The sequence below is a fragment of the Schistocerca americana genome, chromosome 6, assembly GCF_021461395.2.
Source record: "Schistocerca americana isolate TAMUIC-IGC-003095 chromosome 6, iqSchAmer2.1, whole genome shotgun sequence".
In the NCBI taxonomy this organism is placed as follows: domain Eukaryota; kingdom Metazoa; phylum Arthropoda; class Insecta; order Orthoptera; family Acrididae; genus Schistocerca; species Schistocerca americana.
In genome coordinates this window covers 231,102,603-231,124,805 of record NC_060124.1, presented here as the reverse complement: position 1 = coordinate 231,124,805, position 22,203 = coordinate 231,102,603, and the positions used below count along the sequence as shown (strand labels likewise).

Here is a 22,203-nt window from a genome sequence, read left to right as displayed (position 1 = left end):
ACGTCTACTAATAAAATTTCAAGAACTGGCTTGAAATGAGTATACTATAACCCCCTACATACCGCTCCCATAGCGATCGTGAGGATAAGATGAGATTAATTACGACATTCATTTAAATAATCATTTTTACCGCGCTCGGTACGTGAATGGAAGTGGGATATACCCTTTGCCACGCACCTCACAGTGTTTTCAGGGTATAGATGTAGATGTAGATGCACAATGGGAGCGTGTCCGGTACAGCCAATGCAACGGATCGTCAACCTAGCTGGAGAGCTGGAGATGACACAAAGAAAACTATGAAATCCGCATTAGCTCTTTGTTTGAAAATGTGAATGTACTCGGCTGTTGCAATATCGTTTCTGATTATCTCGATTCCGATGCTGCGTAGCTCCCGAGATGGGAACAGCACGTCTTGTAGCGACGTGCGCAGTTGCTGCGCTAACATCTACATATTGTGACAACGACCGCTTCTGGTGCGCTCTCGGCCAAGTGTGCGTTATCTGCGACGCCCTTATCTGGGCTCAAGTGCCGTTCGTTCGCAGTCCGGACTAATTCTCTTCGCAGCGTCCCCTCAGTTTATTGTGGATGTTCGCGACGAGCGCGCCATGCTGGGATTTGCTGCAGACTGCGGTCTCGGGTACTCGAGGTACGCAACGAGCACGTAGTTTATCACTCCAGCTGTTGACGCTTTCTACTCAGCCTTCACATCTGCATCATCATTTACATGCGTGTTCTGTAAAGTACGTGTTGAATGTGCTCCCTGCACTATCACGTTGGACTATTTACTGACGTTCCATTTACACGATATGGAGCGTGAGCATAGTGACGGTGTACTCCTCTTTAGGAGCCAACTTTATCTTCACGACCCTCATCAAAGCGGTAATATGTAGAAGAACGTTCTTAGAGTTCACTGAGAAAATCGAGTCTTGACTTTATTAAGTGTATTTCCGCGTTATGCTGGACATTTTTCTTCGAACGTTACTGAAATATATCGGCCTTTCTGTCAGACTCCACAGTTGGGCAAACATGCCTCTGTCTTTTCTATCCGGTAGATAGATTGTGCAGCTTTTTTTCAGTAATCTCCCCTGCACCACATAACAATACCAATGAATAGACAAAAAAATCTATGTAACCGTCTCAATTCAAACCCCTTGATATCGTCACTCCCAGGTATTTGTATCTCGTGACTGACTTCACTACATTCCAAAAAGGTACTCAAGGGCGACGACATGTTTCCCTCTCGAGAAGTTCAAAACCTTACATTTAGGTCCATCAAGGCGTACCTGCCAATTTATGTATCAGTCTAATGTTTTGTCATTCTGCTATCTTGGCGGTATAAGGAATAATCATAATAAGAATTTGCCTTTAATGGGACTGACGTTGATGTACCATCAGACTGTGCACCAGTGTATGGTGTTTAGTTCCAGGTACTTCTGTACGATATCTTTGCGTGAGGAGCATATTGCGCAAACGACATTGACGCCGTAGACTTAAATGCTGTGTAAACGACACGGGTCATCTGGCGCTTTTCGCATAGTGAAGGGGTTGCCACCTTTCACTGTGTCCATATACGGCGGGTATTGTGAGGTACATCATGCGAATCTCAACGATAGGGTACTTTGGTATAGGTATCAGCCACCGTGATCAAATCCGGTTTTATTTGTTTTCAAACTGCACCAAACTGCAGTGGGGTACCCATCCCCAGCGGTTGTTGTCATTTAAATTACATAATATTACTAGATGCATCTAGTTCTTCCTTTTTTAAATTTTTTCTTATTTATTATTTTTAGTCCTCCGTGCCAATCACACGCAATTACAAAACGCGTAATGGCGCATCTAGCATTTTTAAAAGAGAATTTTAAATTAAAAATTAGTTTACACATGAAAAGTCATTATGAACACAACAGCACTAATGATTATAATAAAGATAAAAAATATTTCATTTTACGAAGCTTAACATGTGGTTCCTACACAAGGCATCGTGGAAGCTAAGGATATTATTACTAATCAGAAAGACGTCGATAAATTTCACTTGACTTCCTAGTCTCATAATTTGATGGATAAAATCCTTATCGGACACATTTAGGGTAATCCTGATCTACAAGGCGTATGCAACTTGAATATGGGTAACTGGTGTTCTCTGGCTCCGGCCACGTATTAACGAGTTGCACAGCCCAAGTCACGACAAACTACGGCTGCTATACACTCAGATGACAAAAGTCTTGCGATACCTCCTAATATCGCGTCGGACCTTCTTTTGCCAAGCGTAGTGCTGTAACGCTTCGTGACAAGGACTCAAGTCACCGGAATTTCCCCGCAGAAACATTGAGCCATGTTGCCTCTATAGGTGTTGCTGGGGCTGGATTTTGTGCACGGACTGACCTCTCGATTATGTCTCACGAATGTTCGACGGGATTCATGATGGGCGATCTGGATGGCCATATCATTAGCTCGAATTATCCAGAGTGTTCTTCAAACGAATGGCGAACAATTGTGGCTTGGCAACATGGTGCATCGTCATCCATAAAAATTCCATCGTTGTTTGGGAACATTAAGTCCACGAATAGCTGCAAATGGTATCCAAGTAGCCGAACATAACCGTTTCCAGCAATGATGGGTTCAGATGGACCAGAGGACCCAGGACATTCTATGTAACGCAGCCCACGCTATTATGGAGCCACAACCATGTTGCACAGTGCCTTGCTGACATCTTGGGACCGTGGCTTCGTGAGGTCTGGGCCACAATCAAACCCTACCATCTGCTCTCAGCAACTGAAATCGGAACTCATCAGAAGAGGCCACGGTTTTCCAGTTTCTAGGATCCAGCCGATGTGGTCACGAGCCCAGGAGAGCGCTGTAGACAATGTCGTGCTGTTAGCCTCGGCCGTCTGCTGCCACAGCCCATTAACGCCAAACTTCGCCGCACTGTCCTAAGGGGTACGTTTGTCATACGTCCCACGATGATTTCTGGTGTTATTTCTAAGCAGTGTTGCTTGTCTCTTAGCACAGACAACTCTACGCAAACGCCGCTGTTCTCGGTCGTTAAGTGAAGGCAGTCGACCACTGCGTTGTCCGTACTGAGAGCCAATACCTGAACTGAGAATTCTCGGCACACTCTTTAAGCTGTGGATCTCGGATTATTGAACCCCTAACGATTTCCCATGTGTCTAGCCTCAACTACCACTCTGCGTTCAAAGTCTGTCAGTTCCCGTCGTGCGGTCATAATCACGTCGGAAACCTTTCCACGTGAATCACCTCAGTACAAATGACAGCCCTGCAATGCAGACAGACCCCAGCAGAAGAGAATTTTACTGATAGATTTTATGCACTATTTTTCTGTGTTAAAAGAACATTTTTTGAAAGTAGTGAGGGATAGTCGACGAATGATGGACACTGTTTCGAACACTCCACACGAAAATAACTATCAGCTGTTTAAATACTGCAAATAAAGCTTTTTACTAGTGGAAGAAGGCCTGTTAATAGCGTGATGTCTACGTAAATCAACAGTCAAGCTGAACGCGAAGCTGGGAAAGGATTAAGGGTGTGTGCTGGTAAAAGGAACCTTTTACCTGCCTCGGGCATGGATGTGTGTGATTTCCTAAGGTTAGTTAGGTTTACGTAGTTCTATGTTCTAGGGGACTGATGACCTCAGATGTTAAGTCCCATAGTGCTCAGAGCCATTTGAACCATATGATTATTATTGCCCCCGGACATTATAGTGCGCGCAAAATGCCCTGGCCGCTAGATGCACAGTCGGCTGGGGTAGCGTGCAGAGAGCGGAAATGGTGGGAGCTCGCTCAGGGCGCTGTAGGGGAAACGCCACTCTAAACTGAAATCTAGACTCACATTTTTGATAACTATTATGCGGGGCCCCTCCACGTCCACACTTGCATAGTGACCGTTAAAAAAGATTTATCATCTCTTCTTTGGTCAGTGTCTAAAAAGAATTCCGCCGAAAATGCAGCGATTTATTTTCGCCTGCTTTGTTAACCATTTATAACTTTCAGAGAAGGATCACGAGTGGGGAATTCTGAGTAAAGCCTATACATTTCTCTTGTTGCCATGTTAAAATTTGCTTCTTTTGCCAAAAATCAGCGGAGTTTACACAGTCTCAACTCAGTGACTGCGAGAGAATTCTGAAACAGTGGTTCATAAATTAAGCGACGAGCTGAGGAAAAGTAAGGTCAGCATCTTATGAAAAAGCACAAAATAAACATGTAATGACTTCACTTATGTTGTTCCAAAACCCACCGCATTTCTCGATTCACCAGCTATTGATGGCCCTTAAAAATTATATTATTTCATAGAAACAGCCTGTAGTTAGTGGAATAACACAGTAGATAATGAAATGCTGCGTGATAACCATACAGAAAAATACTCTCTTCTTTGTGAGCTATCACTTGCCAAAACCTCGTTTCGGTATCTCAAAACGTTTAAGCAATATGAGGAATGTTGTGGATATTTCACTCTGGCTTTATCGCTGGCGAGGCACGAGCGGAAATGAGTGCGCTACGTCAGATCAGTTTCCCCGAGATTGGTGACAGATAGAGACCTCCAACCAAGTCTGAAGAAAAAATTCATATGTTGGCTAAATTTCATACGCACCAACATATTATGTAATATGCACCAGACGCAAAATCATAGCGACCCCTATTTTTCATTGCAAACAATTTCGAATTTCACCAAGAGTCTTACTTCCACATAAATATCCCAATAACTATGACCATTAATAAAATGGTGAGCACATCATAATAAACCAGACATATAAGGCTACAAGCAAAGCAAGAATGAAACATTTTTACGGGATAGGAATAGCTTCTGGAAAATCGTTTGAGAAAGATTGCAGGGCGTGCGCATCGATTTTGTCATCGCCGACCGGCCGGAAGGTGGCAAATGACTGTCGACATCCATTTCTGAACAAAAGTATGAAATCACCCAGCCCTTGCGTCGAAAAATGGTCACTGCGCATCGGCCACTTCGCATCGATCACCGTATCCTGAGCGACCTGCATAAACGGTGGGACATGGTTCTTAATAGGGTGCGTGATCACCACGGACGGTAACACTCTGCAACGTGCTCCCATGCTGGCCACAGGTTTGGTAAGGAATTCTCGTGGTATGTTAGAATGCGCCCCTGAAGAGAAGCACACGGGGAAGGAAGGAATACAGCCTCACAACAACGTTGACCAGAGACTGTACCGTGTTCAAAGATTTGGAGGACAGAATGCCCGAGAAACGTAATGCTTCCCCTCACCCAAACGATCATATTAGAGAATTTCCCTGGCTCCATTACGCTTTCCCAGCACCCAGGAAGAACACGCGCCCTGTTCCTCGTTGAAGCAGCCCCAGTGCACTTACAAGGGGAGGCCATAACGTTTGGAACATGGATTTACTGCAAACTTCGTACACTCGTAGTACTCCATGAGGACAACAAAATGTGTAAGCAGTAGCGCGTACTTCTCAAGCGTTACTGAGAAAATCGCAAGATAATTTCAGTCGGCAAATATATACCTGTGCGTGGCCATTTTTACCATGAAGTGGCGGCAGCCGCTTGGTTAGCGTCCAAGCCCCGCTGACCGCTGGATCGCTGGATCGAGTCACGTTCGTCATTTTTTTATTCCTAACACAGTCATTTTCTTTACTATTTATATGACAATTGATATAATGGGAAAATACGTGTAATCGGACGAACTTTTATTAAATTTACAAATTTTTACTATCACAAAAAATATAATGTTCATAACTGTCGACTAGTAAACGACCCCCCCCCCCCCCCCCCCCCGAACCATGGACCTTGCCGTTGGTGGGGAGGCTTGCGAGCCTCAGCGATACAGATAGCCGTACCGTAGGTCCAACCACAACGGAGGAGTATCTGTTGAGAGGCCAGACAAACGTGTGGTTCCTGAAGAGGGGCAGCAGCCTTTTCAGTAGTTGCAGAGACAACAGTCTGGATGATTGACTGATCTGGCCCTGTAACACTAGCCAAAACAGCTTTGCTGTGCTGGCACTGCGAACGGCTGAAAGCAAGGGGAAACTACAGCCGTAATTTTTCCCGAGGGCATGCAGCTTTACTGCATGGTTAAATGATGATGGCGTCCTCTTGGGTTAAATATTCCGGAGGTAAAGTAGTCCCCCATTCGGATCTCCGGGCAGGGACTACTCAAGAGGATGTCGCTATCAGGAGAAAGAAAACTGGCGTTCTACGGATCGGAGCGTGGAATGTCAGATCCCTTAATCGGGCAGGTAGGTTACAAAATTTAAAAAGGGAAATGGATAGGTTAAAGTTAGATATAGTGGGAATTAGTGAAGTTCGGTGGCAGGAGGAACAAGACTTCTGGTCAGGTGACTACAGGGTTATACACACAAAATCAAATAGGGGTAATGCAGGAGTAGGTTTAATAATGATTAGGAAAATAGGAATGCGGGTAAGCTACTACAAGCAGCATAGTGAACGCATTCTTGTGGCCAAGTTAGGTACAAAGCCCACGCCTACTACAGTAGTACAAGTTTATATGCCAACTAGCTCTGCAGATGTCGAAGAAATTGAAGAAATGTATGATGAAATAAAAGAAATTATTCAGATAGTGAAGGGGGACGAAAATTTAATGGTCATGGGTGACTGGAATTCAGTAGTAGGAAAAGGGAGAGAAGGAAACGTAGTAGGTGAATATGGATTGGGGCTAAGAAATGAAAGAGGAAGCCATCTGGTAGAATTTTGCAAAGAGCATAACTTAATCATAGCTAACACTTGGTTCAAGAATCGTAAAAGAAGGCTGTATACATGGAAGAAGCCTGGAGATGGTGACAGGTTTCAGATAGATTATCTAATGGTAAGACAGAGATTTAGGAACCAGGTTTTAAATTGTAAGACTTTTCCAGGGGCAGATGTGGACTCTGACCACAATCAATTGGTTATGACCTGTAGATTAAAACTGAAGAAACTGCAAAAAGGTGGGAATTTAAGGAGACGGGACCTGGATAAACTGAAAGAACCAGAGGTTGTACAGAGTTTCAGGGAGAGCATAAGGGGACAATTGACGGGATTGGGGAAAGAAATACAGTAGAAGAAGAATGGGTAGCTTTGAGGGATGAAGTAGCGAAGGCAGCAGAGGATCAAGTAGGTAAAAAGACGAGGGCTAGTAGAAATCCTTGGGTAACAGAAGATATATTGAATTTAATTGATGAAAGGAGAAAATATAAAAATGCAGTAAATGAAGCAGGCAAAAAGGAACACAAACGTCTCAAAAATGAGATCGACAGGAAGAGCAAAATGGCTAAGCAGGGATGGCTAGAGGACTAATGTAAGGATGTAGAGGCTTATCTCACTAGGGGTAAGATAGAGACTGCCTACAGGAAAATTAAAGAGACCTTTGGAGATAAGAGAACCACTTGCATGTACATCAAGAGCTAAGAGCTCAGTTCTAAGCAAAGAAGGGAAAGCAGAAAGGTGGAAGGAGTATATAGAAGGTCTATACAAGGGCGATGTACTTGAGGACAATATTATGGAAATGGAAGAGGATGTAGATGAAGATGAAATGGGAGATACGATACTGCGTGAAGAGTTTGACAGAGCACTGAAAGACCTAAGTCGAAACAAGGCCCCCGGAGTAGACAACATTCCATTGGAACTACTAACGGCCTTGGGAGAGCCAGTCCTGACAAAACTCTACCATCTGGTGAGCAAGATGTATGAAACATTTTTTAACATTGAGCATAGATTTAAGTGTCAGGAAGTCGTTTCTGAAAGTATTTGTATGGAGTGTAGCCATGTATGGAAGTGAAACATGGACGATAAATAGTTTGGACAAGAAGAGAATAGAAGCTTTTGGAATGTGGTACTATAGAAGAATGCTGAAGATTAGATGGGTAGATCACATAACTAATGAGGAAGTATTGAATACGATTGGGGAGAAGAGAAGTTTGTGGCCCAACTTGACTAGAAGAAGGGATCAGTTGGTAGGACATGTTCTGAGTTATCAAGGGATCACCAATTTAGTATTGGAGGGCAGCGTGGAGGGTAAAAATCGTAGAGGGAGACCAAGAGTTGAATACACTAAGCAGATTCAGAAGGATGTAGGTTGCAGTAGGTACTGGGAGATGAAGAGGCTTGTACAGGATAGAGTAGCATGGAGAGCTGCATTAAACCAGTCTCAGGACTGAAGACCACAACAACAACAGTAAACGACCAAACGCTTAAAGTGATACTGAACATGTATGCTTGTCCGTGTCTTCAAAACTCTTCGTATTTAATCGAAATAGAACGAGAAATTGCTTCTCGTGAAGACGCTATTAAAATACACTCGATACTGCATGACCAATTATCAGCGCTGATATTTAAGGAAATGCTGCGTTATGCATGATTTGCTTCCAAATTATCGGCAGAAAGAGAGTTTTTTGAAAATGTTAACGAGGTTTGTTTTTCCACGGAAAACCTCTAAAGACCTTGCTTATGCGGAACCATAGGGTTTATTCAATGCAGCTGGTGCCGTTTAACTTTGTTTTCCATGTTTTTACGAAAAATACCATCCTGCAACTTGTACTCGTAATGTCGAAGGCGACGATTAATTGTACATCTTTTGAAAGCCGTCTCAGTCGGTCAAAACTTGGAGGTAACAAGTCGTTTCGGGCTTCTTCCGGGTGTAAGGGATTTCTCAAATCACGGACAAGCATACATTTTCAGTAGCACTTGTGGTCATTTACTATCCGACAGCTATGAATATTATACTATTTGTGATAATAAAAATTTGTAGACTGCCAAATAACATTGTAAATTTAATAAAAGTTCATCCGATTACACTTATTTTTCCCATTATATCAACTGTAATATAAATAGTAAAGAAAATGACTGTGTTAGAAATAAAAATAGAAACTGACTAACGGGACTCGATCCATCTATCCAACGATTGCGGGGCTTGGACACTAACCACTCGGCTGCCGCAGCTTCTTAGTAAAAGTGGCCACGCACAGACATATATATTTGACGACCGAAATTATCTTGCGCTTTTCTCAATAACGCTTGAGAATTACTCGCTACTTACACATTTTGTTGTCCTCATGGAGTACTACCAGTGTACGAAGTTTACAGTAAATCCGCGTTCCAAACGGTGTGGCTTCCCCTTGTTAGTACCATACCAAACGGTGCAGTCAATCCGCGGGTGTCAACGAGACATAACGCATTGGTCGTCGAGCCAAGTGGTCAGTTTTCAGTCGAGGTGCCACTGCGGAGTGTGAGATTGCGTGCTTTGCTGTCTTGTTTAAATATGGTTGCCACTGCGTCCTCTGTTTGATGTAGGTCCTCTCTTGCCTGCTGCACAATACTGTGGTCATCTGCTGCTGTAGTTGACCACCTCCTCTCCTTCGAGCAACAATGCTTGAGGCTTGGGACGGTCGCCAAGCACGTGAAATAATACTGTGAGCAATACCAATCTCGTGGGCTATACTCGTCGCACTTCAGTTTCCCCATGATTCTTTCCCATGCGGAGTCATCCAGATGTTGTTTCCGGGCCACCAGCCATCTAGTATAGCGTACCTGGTTACTTTAGTCTAATATTCATCGAAACAATTACATATTTGCGAAGATAGTCCCCACATTGATTAGCAGCCGACGACGTGGTACGGCGCTGAACGACTTTCGCAAATTTAGGATTTAGGCTTATTGGTCTAAGATCTGCATGCTTATTGTGTCCAGCCACCGTGATTTAGATCTTCCACGTTATCTCTCGCTTTCAACATTGAAATGATGGACTGAGCTGATGAGCGAGTCGGCGGTGCTTGTACAATGTGTCGATGCCAACGCAGTACTTATTCTTGCATCTTCTGAATGATTAGGGGCCGGCCGGCGTGGCCGTGCGGTTCTAGGCGCTTCAGTCGTGAACCGCGTGACCGCTACGGTCGCAGATTCGAATCCTGCCTCGGGCATGGATGTGTATGATGTCCTTCGGTTAGTTAGGTTTAAGTAGTTCTAAGTTCTAGGGGACTGATGATCTCAGATGTTAAGTCCCATAGTGCTCAGAGCCATTTGAACCATTTTTTTGCATTAATGGGAATCATTTCCCTGAAAGAATCGTGTAAAACACAAGTAAAAAAAATAGTGACTGGTAGGAGAAAAAATTATTTCATAAATAAACCCTTCATATCGTCTATTATTCCGTCTCTAATGACCTCGATGTCGACGGGACGTTAAACCCTAATCTTCCTTCCTTCCTTCTTCTGTTATTGTTCATCATAAGTGTTATACATAACTGCTTCACAAGAATTACTGGAAACAGGAGTTAGAGAAACTGTTTCATTGTGGTCTTCAGCCCGAAGACTGGTTTGTTGCACCTCTCTACGAGACGTATTACAGTGACGTTAGTCCAGAGACGATAGTTGAGACGGCTGAGGAATTTGCCGCCACTGTTTATTCTTTGTAATTTACTGTTTGTCATAGTTTAGTCTTTATCAGAGCAATAATAAAGATTTGGCTTTAGGGTTTGACACGAATCTAATAATCCAGTTATTTCGGAGAATAGTCAGCGACTACATTGATGGCCTAGATCGAAAAAAGAATATAGTGCAAATCACAAATAAAAAGCAGTATAGCACAACGATGGCAGAGCAAAGGGAAAATACTAGCTTACAGTCGTATTCGGCAAAATGATAGCTCCCACTACAGCAACCAGAAGTACGACTACAACATTACGTTTCCCCAAAATTTTGGACTACATTACCAAAACAGTGGTTTGTAAGAGCGGAGGAAATTTTCCAGCAATATAATGCAAACAGCGACAGTGACAAACTAAGTTGTATTTTCACGAATATGGACCAAGAGCTACCAAAGGCAGCACAAGCTCTCAGCATGAAGCCAGTTCATGAGAAATGGTATCAAGCCTTCAAAGAGACAGTCACAAAACGGTTAGTATTCCCCAAGGAACAAAGCATGCAGCGTGTTTTGTTTCAGGAAGCAATCGAAGATCGTATTCCCTCAGAATTACTGCGACGTTTGCGCAACTTAGCAGAACAGAGTCTATTTTCGGGTGAAACTTTACGCACTATTTGGCTCAACCGTCTTCCAACAAAAATCGGATTAGTACTGGCAGCTCACGATAACTTGTCGCAACCGGACTTGGCGGAAAAAGCGGACGTGATCTCCCAGCTACCTCAGCGTCAAGGAAATGTACCGCAGTTAAGGGGGAATCAGAAGATAGACTTCAAGAGGACAGCACAGAAGAGAGGAAGGTGCAAGCGGTGTGTATAGAGACTCGAGAAGAGGAAGACGACAAACTGCGTGGACCGTTGAGAGACCTACAGCGCCGCTTCACGATAATGGAAGAACTCATCGCTCGTCGGCGCCAAGGGAGACGTGGTTTTCTCAGCAGTACGGCCACAGGTCACCTTCGAGAAGGGAAAATTCGGTAGCGTGGTGCTGGTATCACAGCAAGTTCGGTTTTCGGGCTAAGAAGTGTGAACACCCACGCGGCTGATAAGAGGCGTTATCGATCGCCAACAACAGTTTTATCGCCCCCACAAACCTCAACGAGAGACAGGAGCAACACAACGTGACTGCCGCGCGAAGTGCTAATCAACAAATCTACATCTACATCTACATTAGCAATACCAAAGGCGTATTTTTGTCAAGGACACTTTGAACGGGAAAGAATACCGTGTTGACAGCGGATCAGATACTAGCATTCTGCCACAACAGTGCATTGCGAAGATGTGACCCAAGCAAATGTTTACGCTGGAAGCAGCGAATGAGACAAAGATACGGACATATAGACGTTATGGTGATTTCAGGGTGTTGAACGCCAGGACAGTACCACAACGTTAAGAAATCCCAAACTTTCAGTACTCTACGGGTTATGTCACAGGCGACAACAGTATTCCGTGCCATAGATTATGATAAACCGTACACCCAAATCCCTATGGTTCTTTGTGATATTCCAAAAACGGCAGTTATAACACCTTTCGGCCTACTTGAATTTCAATTTTCACCTACCATTCGGGTTACAGAACGCTGGGCAAATGTGCCAAAGATTCGTAGATGAGGTCTTACGTGGATCAAATTTTTCTTTTGCCTATATCGATGATATTTTGATGTTTTCACGAGACGAGGGAGAACACAAGAGCCGGCCGTTGTGGTAGTGCGGTTCTAGGCGCTTCAGTCTGGAACCGCGTGGCCGCTACGGTCGCAGGTTCGAATCCTGCCTCGGGCATGGATGTGTGTGATGTCCTTAGGTTAGTTAGGTTTAAGTAGTTCTAAGTTCTAGGGGACTGATGACCTCAGATATTAAGTCCCATAGTGCTCAGAGCCATATGCACCATTTCTGGCAACACGAGACACATCTACGACGACTCTCCCAACGTTAACAAAAATTTGACGTCCTTTTAAACTCTGATAAACGTACATGACGAAAAAGGAAGATTAAATTTCTGGGGTACAGGGTAACAGAAGAAGATACACTACTGGCCATTAAAATTGCTACTCCAAGAAGAAATGCAGATGATAAACGGGTATACATTGGACAGATATATTATACTAGAACTGACATGTGATTACATTTTCACGCAATTTGGGTGCATAGATCCTGAGAAATCAGCACCAAAAACAACCACCTCTGACCGTAATAATGGCCTTGATACGCCTGGGCATTGAGTCAAACAGAGCTTGCATGGCGTGTACAGGTACAGCTGCCCATGCAGCTTCAACACGATACCACAATTCATCAAGAGTAGTGACTGGCGTACTGCGACGAGCCAGTTGCTCGGCCACCATTGACCAGACGTTTTCAATTGGTGAGAGATCTGGAGAATGTGCTGACCAGGGCAGTAGTCGAACATTTTCTGTATCCAGAAAGGCCCGTACAGAACCTGCAACATGCGGTCGTGCATTACCCTGCTGAAATGTAGGGTTTCGGAGGGATCGATCGAAGGGTAGAACCACGGGTCGTAACACATCTGAAATATAACGTCCACTGTTCAAAGTGCCGTCAATGCGAACAAGAGGTGACCGAAACGTGTAACCAATGGCACCCCATACCATCACGTCAGGTGATACTCCAGTATGGCGATGACGAATACACGCTTCCAATGTGTGTTCACCGCAATGTCGCCAAACACGGTTGCGATCATCATGATGCTGTAAACAGAACCTGGATTCATCCGAAAAAATGACGTTTTGCCATTCGTGCACCCAGGTTCGTCGTTGAGTACACCATCGCAGGCGCTCCTGTCTGTGATGCAGCGTCAAGGGTAACTGCAGCCATGATCTCCGAGCTGATAGACCGTGCTGCTGCAAACGTCGTCGAACTGTTCTTGCAGATGGTTGTTGTCTTGCAAACGTCCCCATCTGTTGACTCAGGGATCGAGACGTGGCTGCACGATCCGTTACAGTCATGCGGATAAGATGCCTGTCATCTCGACTGCTAGTGATACGACGCCGTTGAGATCCATCACGGTGTTCCGTATTACCCTCCTGAACCCACCGATTCCGTATTCTGCTAACAGTCATTAGATGTCGACCAACGCGAGCAGCAATGTCGCGATACGATAAACCGTAAGCGCTATAGGCTACAATCCGACCTTTATCAAAGTCGGAAACGTGATGGTACGCATTTCTCCTCCGGACACGAGGCATCACAACAACGTTTCACCAGGCAACGCCGGTCAACTGCTGTTTGTGTATGAGAAATCGGTTGGAAACGTTCCTCATGTCTGCACGTTGTAGGTGTCGCCACCGGCGCCATCCTTGTGTGAATGCTCTGAAAAGCTAATCATTTGCATATCACAGCATCTTCTTCCTTTCGGTTAAATTTCGCGTCTGTAGCACGTCATCTTCGTGGTGTAGCAATTTTAATGCCAGTAGAGTATAAGGCCCCTTCTAGAGCGCGTCCAAGCAATAGTAAATACGCGCCAACCAGAAACATACCAAGTGTTACGTCGTTTCTTGGGACTGATAAATTTTTACAGACGTCACTTACTACATTTTGTTGAGATTCAAGAGCCCCTTAACGCAGTGCTAGCAACGGTAAACGTCATGTGCCGTGGTCACAGCAGATGACAGGAGATTTCTCTAACCTCTTTATTCTTTGGTGTCGGCTACTCAGTTATGTCATCCAACTCATACTGCAGAGCTGGCTCTAATGCTTGACGCAAGCCAGAGTACCATTGGTGCAGCAATGTAGCAGCGGGTAGCAGGGGTATGACAGCCATTGGCATTCTTTGCAAGAAAGCTGACGCCAGCTCAAACTCTGTGGTCAGCTATCGATAGGGGGTTATTGGCAATGTACGAAGCAGTAAAATACACTCCTGGAAATTGAAATAAGAACACCGTGAATTCATTGTCCCAGGAAGGGGAAACTTTATTGACACATTCCTGGGGTCAGATACATCACATGATCACACTGACAGAACCACAGGCACATAGACACAGGCAACAGAGCATGCACAATGTCGGCACTAGTACAGTGTATATCCACCTTTCGCAGCAATGCAGGCTGCTATTCTCCCATGGAGACGATCGTAGAGATGCTGGATGTAGTCCTGTGGAACGGCTTGCCATGCCATTTCCACCTGGCGCCTCAGTGGGACCAGCGTTTGTGCTGGACGTGCAGACCGCGTGAGACGACGCTTCATCCAGTCCCAAACATGCTCAATGGGGGACAGATCCGGAGATCTTGCTGGCCAGGGTAGTTGACTTACACCTTCTAGAGCACGTTGGATGGCACGGGATACATGCGGACGTGCATTGTCCTGTTGGAACAGCAAGTTCCCTTGCCGGTCTAGGAATGGTAGAACGATGGGTTCGATGACGGTTTGGATGTACCGTGCACTATTCAGTGTCCCCTCGACGATCACCAGTGGTGTACAGCCAGTGTAGGAGATCGCTCCCCACACCATGATGCCGGGTGTTGGCCCCGTGTGCCTCGGTCGTATGCAGTCCTGATTGCGGCGCTCACCTGCACGGCGCCAAACACGCATACGACCATCATTGGCACCAAGGCAGAAGCGACTCTCATCGCTGAAGACGACACGTCTCCACTCGTCCCTCCATTCACGCCTGTCGCGACACCACTGGAGGCGGGCTTCACGATGTTGGGGCGTGAGCGGAAGACGGCCTAACGGTGTGCGGGACCGTAGCCCAGCTTCATGGAGACGGTTGCGAATGGTCCTCGCCGATACCCCAGGAGCAACAGTGTCCCTAATTTGCTGGGAAGTGGCGGTGCGGTCCCCTACGGCACTGCGTAGGATCCTACGGTCTTGGCGTGCATCCGTGCGTCGCTGCGGTCCGGTCCCAGGTCGACGGGCACGTGCACCTTCCGCCGACCACTGGCGACAACATCGATGTACTGTGGAGACCTCACGCCCCACGTGTTGAGCAATTCGGCGGTACGTCCACCCGGCCTCCCGCATGCCCACTATACGCCCTCGCTCAAAGTCCGTCAACTGCACATACGGTTCACGTCCACGCTGTCGCGGCATGCTACCAGTGTTAAAGACTGCGATGGAGCTCCGTATGCCACGGCAAACTGGCTGACACTGACGGCGGCGGTGCACAAATGCTGCGCAGCTAGCGCCATTCGACGGCCAACACCGCGGTTCCTGGTGTGTCCGCTGTGCCGTGCGTGTGATCATTGCTTGTACAGCCCTCTCGCAGTGTCCGGAGCAAGTATGGCGGGTCTGACACACCGGTGTCAATGTGTTCTTTTTTCCATTTCCAGCAGTGTATTTCCTGACACATTTAGAGGCAAGACCCTTCTCCATTTATAGACTACCGCCCACTAGCCAACACCTTTGTCAGGATCCACCAAGAGAGTTCCCCGCGTCACATCAAATATCTGGAATTCTTAGGACAATTTACAACTGATATAGTGGCTACGGCAACACTGTGGCCTACTGTCTATCAAGAGCGTGTACAGCGATTCAAGGAATTTCATGGTCAGCTATTGCGTCGGCGCAAAAAGTAGACTAAGAACTCCAGAAATTAAAGGGAAGACAAAAATTTGAGTTATGATTTGAAACAAATTTATTAATCGGCCACGCAAACTACATAGTTGTGCGACACAGAAAAGGTTCCTGAACAATACCGTAAGACTATATTTCCCATAGTATCCGACCTTTCACATCCAGGAATTCGCGCAGTTTTACTTGGCCGAACGCAGACGAGGATTGTCGACAACTGCCAAGACAATGTTTACAGTGTCAACAATGTAAGGTCGGACAGCTTGTTTTTGCACCCATTGGCAATATCAGTACTTTAGCAAAAAGACGTGTAGCCACCATGAGACTATTACCCTTGTCGGAGGATAGAGGTACCTACTTACAATGATTGACCGCTCTACATGTTGGCCAGAAGCTGTACCGATTACAGATTTCATTGTGTGGATTGTCAGATTTGGAGTCCCAACCACGGTAACAAGCGACCGGGAACGTCAGTTCGAGAGTGAACTTTTTTCAGAGCTTACTAGATTATGTGGGATTTCCCAAGCTATCTTCCGGCCAGCAATGGCGTGGTAGAAAGACCCCATAGAACTGCTAAGGCTCCACTAACGTGTCACCAGGAGACACGGACCGAAGCTTTGCCGGTAGTGCTGCTCGGATTACGAACAGCTGTTAAAACAGGCCGGCCGCGGTGGTCGTGCGGTTCTAGGCGCTCCAGTCCGGAGCCGCGCAGCTGCTACGGTCGCAGGTTCGAATCCTGCCTCGGGCATGGATGTGTGTGGTGTCCTTAGGTTGGTTAGGTTTAATTAGTTCTAAGTTCTAGGGGACTGATGACCACAGCAGTTGAGTCCCATAGTGCTCAGAGCCATTTGAACCATTTTTTTTGTTAAAACAGATACCGGCCTAGCACCAAGTCAACTGGTTTCTTGGCCAGCAGATTCGTGTTCCGCCGATTTAAAAAAGCAACGAATAACAATGATATCTTCGGCTAGCTTGCTACAAGACTTCTTACAAAAATCACAACGTTCAATGCAAAACTTCGTCTGGAGGCTCCTCTGCGTCACAGTACAAAACCTGTATTTATGTATGAAGATCTCCACCAGTGTGGTTCCGAGTAGATGCAGTCAAAACCACCACTGTGCCCGCCATATGTGAGACCATACCGAGTACTGAAGGGTAAGACACATACTTCTGTCATAGAGCAAGAAGGCAAGGCCACGACAGTATCTATAGAGAGACTAAAACCAGCGTATGTGGCACAGGAGGAGGACACAGCGCAGCCTACAACACTCGAAACCGCAAACAATCGGCAAAGCGGAGAGACATTAACACCTGACAATACAATGGTCTTTACGAGCGATGAGAAAAGTAGTTCACAGACGTTGAGCACGCAGTCCAGACGGAATATACACTACTGGCCATTAAAATTGCTACACCACGAAGATGACGTGCTACAGACGCGAAATTTAACCGAAAGGAAGAAGATGCTGTGATATGCAAATGATTGGCTTTTCAGAGCATTCACACAAGGTTGGCGTCGGTGGCGACACCTACAACGTGCAGACATGAGGAACGTTTCCAACCGATTTCTCATACACAAACAGCAGTTGACCGGCTTTGCCAGGTGAAACGTTGTTGTGATGCCTCGTGTACGGAGGAGAAATGCGTACCATCACGTTTCCGACTTTGATAAAGGTCGGATTGTAGCCTATAGCGATTACGGTTTATCGTATCGCGACATTGTTGCTCGCGTTGGTCAACATCTAATGACTGTTAGCAGAATACGGAATCGGTGGGTTCAGAAGGGTAATGCGGAACGCCGTGATTGATCTCAACGGCCTCGCATCACTAGCAGTCGAGATGACAGGCATCTTATCCGCATGACTGTAACGGATCGTGCAGCCACGTCTCGATCCGTGAGTCAACAGATGGGGACGTTTGCAAGACAACAACCATCTGCAAGAACAGTTCGACGACGTTTGCAGCAGCACGGACTATCAGCTCGGAGACCATGGCTGCAGTTACGCTTGACGCTGCATCACAGACAGGAGCGCCTGGGATGGTGTACTCAACGACGAACCTGGGTGCACGAATGGCAAAACGTTATTTTTTCGGATGAATCCAGGTTCTGTTTACAGCATCAAAATGATCGCAACCGTGTTTGCCGACATTGCGGTGAACACACATTGGAAGCGTGTATTCGTGATCGCCATACTGGCGTATCACCTGACGTGATGGTATGGGGTGCCATTGGTTACACGTTTCGGTCACCTCTTGTTCGCATTGACGGCACTTTGAACAGTGGACGTTATATTTCAGATGTGTTACGACCCGTGGTTCTACCCTTCGATCGATCCCTCCGAAACCCTACATTTCAGCAGGATAATGCACGACCGCATGTTGCAGGTCCTGTACGGGCCTTTCTGGATACAGAAAATGTTCGACTGCTGCCCTGGCCAGCACATTCTCCAGATCTCTCACCAACTGAAAACGTCTGGTCAATGGTGGCCGAGCAACTGGCTCGTCACAATACGCCAGTCACTACTCTTGATGAACTGTGGTATCGTGTTGAAGCTGCATGGGCAGCTGTACCTGTACACGGCATCCAAGCTCTGTTTGACTCAATGCCCAGGCGTATCAGGGCCATTATTACGGGCAGAGTTGGTTGTTTTGGGTACTGATTTCTTAGGATCTATGCACCCAAATTGCGTGAAAATGTAATCACATGTCAGTTCTAATATAATATATTTGTCCAATGAATACCCGTTCATCAACTACATTTCTTCTTGGAGTAGCAATTTTAATGGCCAGTAGTGTAGAACGCGTGGAGGAAGAAAAGTCGAACCTCGGCGCTCCTACACTCCAGACGCCTCGTCACCCAATCAACTGCAACCATGGAAACAGCAAAGAAGGCCATAGGCTCGGCTTTGGTACCTACGTAGAGAGACACCTCGATCAACAACAGGACAGCGCAGAGAAGCGTTCTCCCGAGTTGGACGTCGCATTTGTCCTACGTGCCCAGAGGTTCCAGGCGCACCAGGATTCCAGAAGAAGATTCTTACTATCGGAAGAGAAGAAACAGTAGCCACATTCTCCAGAGAGTCGCGACACAACGGTACCTGCATGCCCTACATTCAAAAAGGGAGGGTTACTGTGGCGACGTATTACAGTGACAGTATTCCAGAGACGAACAGTTGAGACGGCTAAGGAGTTCACTGCCGTTGTTTATTCTTTGTAATTTACTGTTTGTCGTAGTTTAGTGTTCATCAGAGTAATAAGAAAGATTTGGTTTTTGTGTTCGACACGAATCTATTAATCCAGTCATTTATGAGAACAGTGAGCGGCTACAAGTTTATCCTTAGCATGCCTCTTCATCTCTGGTTCACTACCGCAGCCGACATCCAGTTGAACCCGCTTACTCTCGTCAAGCCTTGGTCTCCCTCTGAAGTTTTACCAACCACATTACCCTCCTATAGCCGACTGCGGTGGTCGTGCGGTTCTAGGGGTGCAGTCCGGAACTGCGGGACTGCTACGGTCGCAGGTTCGAATCCTGCCTCGGGCATGGATGTGTGTGATGTCCTTAGGTTAGTTAGGTTTAAGTAGTTCTAAGTTCTAGGGGACTGATGACCTAAGATGTTAAGTCCCGTAGTGCTCAGAGCCATTTGAACCATTTACCCACCTATACCAAATAGGTGATACCTCGATATCAAAGGACGTGTCCTATCAACCGATCCCTTCTTTTTAATCAAGTTGTACAGTCAACTCCTTTTCTCCTGGTTCGATTCAGTATCTCTTAATTCGTTACCCGATCTACCCATCTAATCTTCACCATTCGTCTGCAACACCACATTTCAAATTACTCTATTCATTCGTCATTCGTCCATATTTCACTTCTGTAAAAGGCTACACTCCAGGCAAATACCGTCAGAAAAAAGTCTTCCTAACATTTAAATCTATATTAGAAGATATCAAATATTCGTAGGAGGAAGTGGCGGTCGGGTGACTTAGGTTAGTAGATGTAGCCCAAGTGAGATATCTTCCCACCATTTTCTTTGCTTAGTAGAGATAATAGAGGTGTGGTGCATTATCACACTGGAATTTTTCTGAGGGAGGGTGGTTGTGGCATTTTCCTGCCTAAATTCAAACTTCCCGCCATCTTGAATGATGTCATGACCGCCATATTGGATGACGTCATCCGATGTTGCAAGTCTACACGACGCCATCTTGGATGACATCATCTCCACCATCTTGGATACATCTGGCAACAATGCAGAGTGGCCTGAGACCGGCATTGTCACAATACTCCTTTCACCTTCTAATTTTACCCTAAGACGGGTAGAATGCTCTGTGACTCCCATCAGCATAAGTTATGCACTATGCTCGGGGCTTTAGAAATATGTAGAGCATTGTCTGATATACCTTGATTATGTACGTGTTCGAGAACTAACAATGAATGGATGTACTGCACAGTAATCTTTCTACATTCGCAATGATACTCGCAAAGTGGAGAAGGGGTGCTTTAGCTATGATACTAAAATTCAGAAACATGCTGTCATATCATTGGTCGGTGTTGAAATTAGTGTAAAATTGCTAAAATTGTCCACACTATCAACTGTGATGCTTATTAGTAGAGTACATCGACGTGTATTTTCCATCGCATCCATCCACTGGAATGCTGTTGGTTACCAAATAATGATTGACTGACATCGCTTGTTTGAGTTGGAGAAAGAGTTTTGGGAGCTGGGCTGTACCTTCTGGGGTGGATAGCACCGAAACCGCCTTCGCGTACATGACTGCAATATGAGGAATCAGTCGAAACAGAATGTAGAGTCATCAGCTATTCCATCACTATCACATATGAGTTCAAATGTAGAGCTCGTGAATTACCTTCAGACTGTAGTTTGGAAACTCTACACAATGCGAGCAAACTCTTCCAGTTTCCTTATGTTATAACTGCCTTTTATTTAAAATCGTCCAGCGTGTGGAGTGTTGTGGTAGCTGCCATAACAACATGATTTACACAGTGTGATGTGTAGTTTCATGCGAGAGACCGTGGATCAGAACGTTTTAATGTCAGTTTAAAACCTAACACAGGTCTTGTAGTCGTGGCAGAAAAACGAAATGTTTGGCAGCGTGTTAGAAAACAGTGTATGAAACAACTAAACAGGGCCACAGGGAGCGTCTCTTGCGACTTACAGTATAGTCTGTGGGATACGATCATTCTCCTAGAGTATAGGTGATGAAACTTCAAAGTGGCATCTGCAGTGGATCAGGCAACAGCAGCAGCAGTTTGAGGTGTAAATTCAGTGAGGGATGAGGTGTTCCATTAGGAATGCTATGAGCAATGCTATTCTGGGAAGCATTATGATATTTCTTTATCCGCACTGGACCCCTGCCTCAGCTATGGATCATCGTGCAGGCATAGGTGCCTAGGTGAGTTCTATATCAGAAGAAGTTAATGGAGCTTTTATATTTCGTAATTTTTCTCTGTTGGATGGTACAGAATAACGATGTTAGCATTTTGGGCTGATAGATATGAATAGACCCGGATCTGCTTCGGACAGTAGTATTGGTATCTGGTTTGGAGATGCACCACAATGCGTGCATTTCCACCGAATAGTCAAAACACGGTCCTGTTGCACTAACTCACGTCGTTCTGTTTCTACTTGGGCCACAGATGATGGTGTCTATATCTTTCTCTTCCTTCTGCTGAGTTCCGACTTAAATTGGAGTGATCACATACGCTAAGCTGTAGAAATGGGATCAGTTGCAAGATGCGTAGGGGCTGACTAAAGTTATGATGGAATTTTTACTGTAGCAGACAGGTTCGAGAAAGCTGTCTCGTTTCGAGATGTGACAGTGCCTGAAATATGATTCACTTGTGGCTGTGATCCAATACAGGTATGTGGTTGAATGGAAAGACTTGATTTCGAATAATGGACATCATTTCTAGTGAATAGCGTAACACTAGACATCTGAAAATATAGTGGGCATTTCATACAACCTCAGTCACCACACCATCTACTACTGTTTGTGACCTTCTCAATCAGTCATCGCCTATAACCCAGTGGATATATCGCAGAACCTCTGATTGGCATTAGGTCAGAATACGTTACAAGTACTATACAAATACCTATATGGGGTCGCGTGAGAGCGTCGCAAATACTTCTTACATATCACGTTCCTTAGCCGAATCACTTTCAAAGCTCAGCGATTTTATCACGAGGTTGCATCGTGGGCCATGTGTAACCGGAGTGCAGGTCTCATAACACACGTTCTTACAATC

The 22,203-nt window shown here is 45.5% G+C and overlaps 1 protein-coding gene across 1 annotated transcript in view; it reads left to right on the top strand.

The window, feature by feature from the left end:
• Positions 1-550: 550 nt before the first annotated feature.
• LOC124619412 overlaps positions 551-22,203 on the top strand; it is a 311,922-nt gene continuing 290,269 nt past the window's right edge. The window contains exon 1 of the mRNA XM_047145774.1: positions 551-646. The gene's annotated coding sequence lies outside the window, so the exon portion shown is untranslated. The remainder of the gene's footprint in view (positions 647-22,203) is intronic.